At 41.5% G+C, this 10940-nt stretch overlaps 1 long non-coding RNA gene across 6 annotated transcripts in view; it reads right to left on the bottom strand.

Moving 5' to 3' along the window:
• Positions 1–210: 210 nt before the first annotated feature.
• Positions 211–10940, bottom strand: part of LOC134933289 (uncharacterized) — a 591558-nt gene continuing 580828 nt past the window's right edge. For all 6 annotated transcript variants that reach the window (XR_010179669.1, XR_010179664.1, XR_010179665.1 and 3 more), the window contains one exon: positions 211–344. This is a non-coding gene — a long non-coding RNA (uncharacterized LOC134933289). The remainder of the gene's footprint in view (positions 345–10940) is intronic.

The raw sequence follows: 10940 nt of genomic DNA, 5'->3' as shown, positions 1-10940 counted from the left end.
GTGTCGACCAATTGGTGTCGACCTAAAGTCTGTCGACCTTTGTGCTGTCGACCTGGAGTCCGGATACCCTCTCAGACATACCGGGAGATGTATTACTTTCTTTCCATCGAAATATACCATCATGAATACTAATTGACTAAACACATTTGATTAAGAAAGTATTACTTTTTGTCCAAGACAAGAGAGCCAGCACACTGTAGACCTTACCTTGATCAGTCCTAATCAGCTTTGGGCAGTATCCGTATCAAAGCATCTAGACTCAGTTGGATTGCAGAATGTCAGCGCAGTTCCTATACCAGACCTGACAGTGTCCCGGGAGGGGGGAGCGGATATATCTATGCCACCTGCAAGTGAAGGAGAATATTATTGGGATGAGCATGATAATACTTAGGAACCTGAATCTTGATGTCTGCCCTAAAGGTATTTTTGTTCTGACTTGTGGGAATAAAATAACTTTGCATATGAAATGTTTCTCTACTGTTCTGGAACCTCAATGAGGGGGATGAGGACAGTATAACAGGGATTTTAGTGGGTTATCTTCAAAGAATAACATTTTAGTGACACAAAACATTAAAATAAACAAAACATTTTCTATAAAGTTTTTATGATTTGTTTGATTCTTTAAATCAGGGGTGGGGAACCTGCGGCCCCCCAGCTGTTGCTGAACCACACATCCCAGCATGCCCTGCAACCGTTTTAGCATGGCCAAATAGCAAAAACTGTAGCAGGGCATACTGGTATGTTTAGTTCAACAACAGCTGGAGGGCCAAAGGTTCCACACCCCTGCTTTAAATTAATCCTAGAAAATAACACAACTATGATAAAGCTGTATCCTTGTTTTATACAGATAAAAGGAACCATACTATACTGTATTTTACTAAATAAGATACAAAGTAATAATGGGCGGGATGTAACGCAGGCTGAGTTCGGTGGCCGTGCGGGATGCTGGCCGAACTCAGGCTTCTTTTTATAGGGGCAGTCACTTACAAGGCATGATTTTGTCGTGTAAGGGATTGCCCCTTTTAAAAGCATCCCGCACGGCCGTCATACTCCGGCGGCATTACATCCCGCCCAATGTGAATTAAGAAAAGAGACTCCAAATTGGCTAAGGCAAGTGTCTGGCAATGTTCTCCTACCTCACACATGCTGCTTATTAGTGAGCACAGGGAAGAGTGAGGGGTAGGAGGCAATGAGAGAGGAACGTGCCCCGCTGCTACCCAGGTAAGGAGAAGTCATTGGGGAGGGGCAGAGACATTAGGCTATAGTATACAGTATCATACTCTAAGTCTCATATAGTAACATAGTTAATGAGGTTGAAAAAAGTCAAATTGTCCAGTTTAAATGCAATTTTATAGGCTACATCCTTGGATATCTTTTTCATTTATAAATTTATCTAATCCGTTTTTAAACTTAATGGCTGAGTGTCACAACTGAGGGCCTGAGCTGACGGGAGGCAGCCTCAGTTGTAGGGGCTGAGATGTAACGGAACCTGGGAGGTTGTATCAGACCCCTAGACATGTAAGTAACATGTAGAAGAAATGCCCGAAGGCGTGAACACGACAACCAGGGTAAAAGTCAATGTTGTTTATTTATGACAAACTCCGTAACACAGCAGCAGTAAAAGAAAACATAAAAATCAGCAGAGGATAAATACAGTTCCTGGGTTCTACAGGGTGGCAAGGGCCACAGGGCTCTGGTAGTGTGAGATAGTTCTTATAATCTTCTAGTTGGAAAGTCCTTACCAGGCCCGACTGTAGCAATGGAGATAGCCCAGGATCGTACCAGCTGGTGTTCCAGGAAAAGCTGGGCTGCTGTGGATAAAACGGCTGCTGTGGGTACTGGCTGGAACCAGACTGATGTTGGCACGGAGTGGATACTGGCTGGAACCAGTTAAATGATAAATGTAGCTTGAGAGCGATGAAATATGAAGTGATGTTTGGAGCTTGAGAGCGGTGAAATAATAATGCCGGTGATAAATGATAATCTGTAGAAAAGGGTACCGGCACTTTAAGAAGAGCTGATCTCTGCTGGAAGCTGATTGCTGTAAGCAGGTGGATCTGTAGCTGGAAGCAGATGAATCCAAATGGATAGGAGAGTCAGGCTACACCGCAGGTGGAATGCTGGTGCGGGTCTCTTTAGTGGAGGTTTGGAGATAGGAACTGGAACCTGGAAAACAACTACAGGAGAGAGACAAACTGGAACAAGGTTTGACAACCAAAGCACTGACGCCTTCCTTGCTCAGGCACAGAATATTTTTACCTGCAGCAAGGAAGGGATTGGCTAGGCAATTATGCAGATTAACAATGCAAACAACAGATTGGTGGAAATGAACAGATGACAGAATCCAAGATGGCTGCGCCCATGCAGACACTTGGAGGGAAGTTTGGTTTGTAATCCATGTGGGAATTAAAACAGCAATGGCGGCGCCGGCCACAGGAGACGCCAGACTGATAAGTGCACATCTAAACCACGCGGGCACAGCGGAGGCCGCGGCTGACGTAATCACCACTCTGACACTCTGCATGCAGAAACTCGGGGACAGCGGCGGAGGCCGCGGGAGACGCCATTCCGGATGTAACATGGCGCCGCGGTGACCGCGTCTCAGAGTGACAGGAGAGGAGGCAGGAATGTGGATATCAGTATAACAGATGGGATCCGGTCCTGGAACGCTGAGCCAGCCTTAGGAGGCATCTGAAGGGTAAGTAATGGCGTCCAGATACCCGGATCGTGACAGCACCCCCCCCTTTAGGAGTGGCCCCAGGACACTTCTTTGGCTTTTGAGGAAACTTGGAATGGAATCTCCGGACCAAGGCAGGAGCATGGACATCAGAAGCATTGGTCCATGAGCGTTCCTCAGGGCCGTAACCCTTCCAGTCAATAAGATACTGTAGTTGACTGTAACGGTGACGTGAGTCCAGGATCTTGGCCACTTCATACTCAACACCTCGTTGAGTTTGGACTTTCGGAGTTGGAGGAAGTGAGGAATGAAACCGATTCAGGATCAGCGGTTTCAATAGGGAAACATGGAATGTCCTGGGTATTTTTAAGAAGGGAGGTAACTGAAGTCTGTAAGCAACAGGATTGATGACTTGCTCAATTTTGAAAGGACCAATGTAGCGAGGTGCAAACTTCATACTGGGGACTCTTAACCTCAAATTCTTCGTGGATAACCATACCCGATCACCCACCTTGAGAGCAGGAACCGCTCTACGCTTCTTGTCCGCAAACTTCTTATACCTGAACGATGCCTTGAGCAGAGCTGCTCGTACACTCTTCCAGTTGTTTGCAAACTGATGCAAGGTGATATCCACTGCTGGAACAGAAGTTGCTGGGAGCGGTTGGAATTCAGGGACTTTAGGGTGGAATCCAAAGTTGGTGAAGAATGGTGTTGAAGAAGATGAGGAATGATACTGATTGTTATGACAGAACTCGGCCCAAGGAAGGAGTTGAACCCAGTCATCTTGAGAGGAAGACACATAGATGCGGAGGAAGGCCTCCAAGTCCTGATTCACCCTCTCAGTTTGACCATTGGTCTGAGGATGGTAAGCCGTGGAAAACTTTAGTTTGACTTGGAGGACTTGACATAAACTTCGCCAGAATTTGGCTGTGAATTGAACTCCTCGATCTGAGATAATTTCTTCAGGCAGACCGTGGAGTCGGAAGATCTCTTGTATGAACACTTGAGCCAACTTGGAAGCTGATGGAAGACCGGTGAGAGGAATGAAGTGTGCCATCTTGGTGAACCGGTCAACTACCACCCAGATGGTATTGAACTTGTTGCACATGGGTAAGTCTGTAATGAAATCCATCGACAAATGGGTCCATGGTCGACGTGGAATGGATAGTGGAACCAGTTGCCCCGCAGGCGACTGGCGGGAGACTTTATGTTGGGCACACTTTGGGCAAGATGCAATAAACTCCATGACGTCCTTTCTCAGAGTTGGCCACCAATAGGACCTAGAGATAAACTCCAGGGTTTTTTGGATACCTGTATGTCCGGCAAAACGGGAAGCATGGGCCCAATGCATGAGCTTCTTCCTCAGTACCGGCTTCACAAAACTTTTCCCTAGTGGGGGCGTAGAGTCCATCCCTACCGTGGAGAATGCCAACGGATTGATAATAGGATGCTTAATTCAAGGGAAAAGGGAAGGATTGGACTGGTAGTGGCGCACTCAAATTAAACAAATGTAATTAAAATATAACTTTTATTAACGTCTTCATAAAAGAGCCAAGAACTGTGAAATTGATAAAAACAATGCAGACAAATGTGAGACAAGGTGCAACATATAATGTTAAAAACACACACTCTCTATATCCAATGTGCTGTGCAATGTCCAATCTATACTATAAACGTATTCTAGGTTCTATGACCTTGCCAGTAATTAATTGGTGCTGTCAGATATCAGATCAGGTACAAGTTAGAGTCAGAGTTATGGCATTACGGTGTTAATAGTTGTTTTCTTATCTAATAAACTCAGAGAATCAATCTGACTTATTATGTACTGCGTGATAATATGTATAACAAATTGTATCGGGAGATTGTTCTTTAATATATTAAGTCGTATGGAACAGACCTAAGCGCTCTCAGTCTCAGCTGTCAGCGCGTTCATCTAATGGTAGGTATGCACAGCTTGTGCCTGTAATTTCCTTAACACAGAGTTGGACAAGGTACCACTATTTATTCAGGACAATAACACGGGCTCTCAGTCTCTGCTGTCAGCCCTTATTTATTCCTTATCACGAAATAAATCTGTAGTCATAAATTGTATAAACATATGGTGGGCAAAATACCCCTCTATTGTTTGAGGTATTAGTCAGTGCTCTCAGTTCTCTGCTGTCAGCACTCATAGAGGGTATCCCCCATAGTTAAATCCATAACAATAATGACTACCATCTGCCAAACTTCATAAGTGATACCCTTTATTTGGGGTCTGTTAGCCACACTGCGGTGTTCACTATAATACACCTGGACTCCCTATAATGGGATTAGAATATCTCTTTCATTTGATGCTCTCAGTCTGAGGTATCAGCACTTATTATTTAAGCCAGTGAAAGGTAGATATGGAGTAAATAATATAACAAACCGATGGGTGTAAGAATTTGACACCTTGATGTGTGATCACAAGTGTTATATATATATGGTTGCAAATCTCTGTTTCAGATATTCACTAATTTCAGTCACTGTGGTTAGTGTTGGAGTCTCATTTATCAAAGTAGACTAATCATAGAGGCTACATAAATTATCTTTTTCCTCTATATTGATTTTAATAATAATGACTTATATATAGCGTTTGTAAATTCACAGTGGTTACTGAGATCTCCAATTATATATTCAAAGTATCGGTTTCACTAAATTCAATTAAGTTAATGAATGCCTATGTACTAAATTTCTGATTGCCAGTTATTTTCCAACACTGTGTGCAGTATTGCTCAATCATGATTTATTGCCTGGGCCATATTAAACATGTATAGGGGGCCCTGTGTCATTCATGATTAAAAGCAATTCCTGATTACTGTTGTAAACTGTTGCATAAAATAGCTACCTATAAGCTGTTTAGTATAACAAGATAGCTGTTCGCATATAGCAGTGGTGGGTGAAAGTTTAATCAAAGCTCCTCTATATATTTGTACTGGGAGCTGAGAGGCCGATACAATGTTGCTAAACAGAGTTGCAATCTGAGCTGAGCTGAGGCATGGATAGAGCCGATACTACACTTGACCCTATGCCTTGTCTCACGTACAGTTCCTTGTATAAATACACACAATCACTGACTAATACATCCTTCTGACTAGCACATTGAAACAGGACATGCACAATGGATTAAACACATGGTTAGGAGTGTGAATCGCCGACGCGCGTTTCACAGTTTTAGTTTCGTCAGGGCTAACCAGAATGACTGCCCCGCTTAGAATATCACTATTAAGCCGCACCAATCAAGGAGCGGTATTGTGGTCACGTGATAAAGCCGGCCTATCATTGCGCGGCTCTCGTCATTCAAAATCTAATGGTCCGGTCACGTGGTCAAAATAGGCCAGTTGTGAGCCGGATACCGTCACTAGAGGAAGAATACATATGTTAATTGTATGTCTGATGTGCTGGGCTTCATATTGCCGCCATGAAGCCTAAGTCACTCAAAATCTAGTGATACGGCTAGTCCGGTCACGTGATCCGGATAGACCAATCATGAGCCGGATTCTGTCGATAGAGGAAAAGATGAATGTTAACTGTATGTCTGATGTACTGGGCTTCGTTTTACTGCCATGAGATCTAGGTCGAGTAGCTGTGTTTTCGTGTACGATTCCACTATCCCGTGCTTTGTGAGCTTTCACTTATAATTAGCAGATCCTGTATATATATATTCGGGGACCATATTTATACCATAAATCTAATAATAAATGTGAATATCTAATAAAACAAAAAAACGTGATATGTGAGTGTAGAAAAAACCAAAACAAAACACACAGTGAAAATATATGCAAACACAGTGCGGGTGATAATGAAGAAAATATTGCAACATATGGTGCAAGTGGTGATGTGTAAAGGCATAGATGTAATTAATAACGGTATCATTATTAAACACCTATATGCACATAGGACTGTGATAAAATTATCCTAACATTAATAACAAAAATTAATAAAAAATGTTTAATTGAAAAATGAACTTGTGATGGTGTCTGGTGCCTTGTGAAAATGTTGAGTGAATAAATATACTGACGTGAAATTAGTTAAAACAAAAGAGAATTTTATAAAATTATATATTATTCCCTGGTGATTATCTCATGCCCGTGAATGAATGTTTGGTCTATACCAAAACTCCATGTTGTGCTTAATAATTAGTGTTAAAGTATTTATAATGGGTGACTTCAGTGTGTACTATCTATCCTGCCTGTAGTACCACTTACACTATTGTTATATTGTAATTAGATATATCGTTAATTCCTCTGCCCCCTATTAGATAGATCGTAGTGTCTTTTATTATATATACTGTCATGTTTTGGTTATAGTTGTGATTATGTTAATTGTGTAATATTTAAGTTATTAATTAATCAATCACTTGTTGTCTATTTCCTTCCACAGGATCATCTCAGCTACTCATCATGGTAAGTATCTAGCCCTAAAACATAGTCACTTTATCTGGGTTCAGCCTTAAGAGTTCATTAAAGATTATTTAGTGGTCCATTCAATGTTGTCTGTCTTTTTCATTTTTTGTTTTTTGTTTTTGTGTTTTGATGTTAATCTGTAATCTTTGTACATATAGGGACAACGATTGTTGTTGTTTAATAAATCGGATTATGTCTGTAGTACGAATCTTTCTAGACGCACAGAGGGATTGAGACAGGGAGCTATATACCCATTGTCAGATAAATAACCTCAAAAAAGAGTGGAATACCCCATTTTTGGGGATTTCTTCCTACCAGCCTTATTACACTGAGTCTAATTGAATTACAGAGGAGGAACATAAGTTTACATTCCTCTTTAATACAATAGCATTTATCCCTACACAAATGGAAGGTAACTATTGTATTCATTAAGCCCCACTGGTTGCATGCTGCCCATCAAGAAAATGAGTTTGGTTTCCAATTTCAGTAATTCTTTATCCACATTGCCACCTCTGATACCCAGCTGGATACGTTGCATGCCATATGCTTTCAGGCCTCCGGTCTCTCCTCCATGATATTGCAAGAAGTGTTTGGCCACTGATGTGAGGGTTCTAAACCTCTCTACATCCCTTCTTGCATTTTTTATATTATTGGCATGTTCCAAAATGCGGACCTTAAGCGGGCGGATGGTCTTACCGATATAGATCTTACCGCATGGGCATTCAAGATGATACACTACACCCAATGTGGTACAGTTGATAAAATTCTGGATCAGCCATTTCTTACCGAATTTGTCTGTATACGACTGTTGTGTTATCATATATTGACAGGCTTTGCACCGGCCGCATTGGTATGATCCTTTCTTATGGTACAGTTGTTTTGAGGGTACCGTAAGATGACTATGTACAATAAGATCCTTCAAATTCTTTGATCTCCTCCAGCTGCTTTGTACCCGGGTGGGTAACACTTGCTTTAGGGCTTCATCCGTCTGTAGTATAGACCAATGTTTTTGCAGGATATCATTGATTTCCTTCCATCTGGAGTTAAACGTGCTGACAAATCTGACTGGTTCCTCCTTTTGGGGTCTGATTTTGGGGGTTAATAGTGAGTCTCTAGTATATGATTTGACATTCTGAACGGCGGATTTGATAACCTTGTTACTATATCCCCGTTTCTTGAGTCGGTTACACACTTCAGTCTCACGTTCTCGATAGGTCTTCTCGTCAGAGCAATTTCGTTTGATGCGGAGTAATTCCCCCTTGGGGATTGCTTTAATAGTTGAAGGTAAATGAGAGCTGTTGTAGTGTAAGGTACTGTTAGTTGCTGTTCTTTTACGGAAGACATCAGTACTAATCCTACCATCACTTTCAATCGCAATACTCAAATCCAAGAAGTGAATCTCTTTCTGATCTCTCTCTCCTGTTAGTTTTAAGTTGAGATCATTGTGGTTCAGGGTAGTGATGAATTCATCCAGCATCTTTCCTTCCCCCTCCCAAATCAATAAGATGTCGTCGATATAGCGGAGGTATAGTAGGATGTGCTGTGTGTATTCCTCCATCGTCTCATTAAATACCTGTTCCTTCTCCCACCATCCAAGATAGAGGTTTGCATACGATGGGGCACAGGCCGTCCCCATCGCGGTCCCCCTAACTTGGAGGTAGAATCTTTCTTCACTAATGAAATAGTTCTTTGTGAGTATAAATTGCAATAGTGAAATTAGAAAGTCATTGAACTCATAGTGTATCCCCATATTCAGGAAATACCTTATGGCTGCCAATCCTTTGTTGTGGTCAATGCTCGTATACAAGCTTTCGACATCGTAGGTGGCCAACCATGTTCCCTGGTTGACAGTCATGTCCTGTAATTTTTTCAATACATCCATGGTGTCCCTGATGTAGGATGGTAATGTTAATACGTGATGTCTGAGATATTGATCGACATACATACTCGCTTTCTCTGTTAAGCTTCCTACACCAGAGACAATCGGTCTTCCAGGGGGAGTTCTTTCATCTTTGTGGACTTTCGGTAAGAGGTATAGTGTTGCCACCTTTGGATTATCAGTTTTCAAAAAATCCAAGTCTTTTTTCCGTATAATTCCACTCTGATGTGCTTTTAAAATGATGGAATTATATGCATGCAGAAAGTTTTTGGTAGGGTTAAAGATCAATAACCTATAACAGTTTTGATCACTCAATTGTCTTCTCAATTCGGCAGTATACATTTGTTTCGGCCACAGTACTACATTCCCCCCTTTATCTGAGGGTTTAATCACAGTGTCTTCCCATTTGATAATTTCCTGTAAAGCTGTTCTTTCTCCTCTTGTCAAATTGTCAGTACCTAGTTGGGGGAATTGTTCTCGCATGAACAGATGGTTGAGATCAGCGGAAACCAGGTCATAGTAGACTTTGGCTGGGGGAGAAATTTTATAATCAGGGAAGAAGGAGGATTTATTTTTAATTTTTTGAGGATCAAAAGGAGAGGGGGCAGCAGCAGGGTCATTTTCTGATTCCAGTTCTTCCAGTATCTCAATGGCTGCTTGGTCTTCAGTAGTTAGGGATGGCCCAGATGTCACTAAGGCGGGGATTGCACCTAAAAGGGAATTATCTTCTCTCATCTGTTGTTGTGTGAGGAAGAATTTTTTAAGTAAAATTTTTCTCATGAAGAGTTGTAGGTCTTTCTCACATTCAAATCTGTCGGGTCTATGAGTAGGTGAAAAAGATAGGCCCTTACTTAATAGACCTATTTGGTCAGTTGTAAGAGTCTTGTCTGTGAGATTAATGATCCGTAATGAATCATCACTGACTACCTCCGTCTCCTCTGTTCCCTGGGTTCCTCTCTCCATTCTCTGCTGTCTCGTTTTCTTCTGACCCCCCTTCCCCCTCCTGATCCTAGTTCGTCCATATTTGTGTGACTTTGCGCCCCCCTGGGAGTCTGTTCTAAAAAATCCCTATGGTGGGGTCTTCTCCTATTGGAAAAATCTTCTCCCTCTGAGGATTCTATGTCTGAAGTGGTATAATTCAATTGATTAGTGTTCCTATTCCGTTGTGGATAAGTTCTCCACTTATAGACCTTATCTTGAGCAAAATCGTTCTTATCCCTTGAAAGTTTCTTTTTCTTTCTTTCTATCACTTCCTGTTCTAGATCATCCACTTCTTTCTTGTATTTATTATAAGTGGTTTGGAATTTATCAACCGTTTCAAATTTTTTCAATTTTTCCCCCAGTGATGAAATTTCTTGGGCATACTGGGCTAATAAAATCTCATCATGTTTGATTAGTATTTTAATCAGATCTTTAGAACATTGTGTTAATGTCCTTTCCCATTCTTTTTTAAGGTCGGCATTCGCCAGTTCAAAGTTTGGGAATACTCGCGGTCTGAGTCCACGTGGAGTGATATTATGTTTGATGTAACTGTCAAACATCATTCGGTTCCACCACGTTTTCCCTTGTCTAATCAGTAGTTGCTTAAGAGAATAAAGGTCATCAGACCAATCTCTGTTGGATGAGTCCAGATTATATACCTCACTTCCAAAGGCTGAATCCAGGCTGTTTCTTAATTTTTCACGTCTATCGTCCAAATCCTTAGTTAAACTAAAGGCAGACATTCTGGTGTTGCTGGTATAAATCTGTTAGAATACTCAAAGTAAATCAAGGCTAAATGTAAGCCAAAGTAAACTGTGCTAGTAGTGAGAATGCTGAAGTCTCAGCTGTCAAGTATTATAAGAAAGGAAAAAGGGATGGGGAGACTACTGCACTAGTAACAAGGTTTGTATACAATACCCCTTCATAGGTTATACTGCCTAGTATCTGGTCTAATTTAGGGGGTGCTGCCACTTAACAT

This window comes from Pseudophryne corroboree, chromosome 6 (genome assembly GCF_028390025.1).
Source record: "Pseudophryne corroboree isolate aPseCor3 chromosome 6, aPseCor3.hap2, whole genome shotgun sequence".
Lineage (NCBI taxonomy): Eukaryota > Metazoa > Chordata > Amphibia > Anura > Myobatrachidae > Pseudophryne > Pseudophryne corroboree.
Note: the sequence above shows the minus strand (reverse complement) of the source record. Positions and strands in the feature narration are given on the sequence as shown.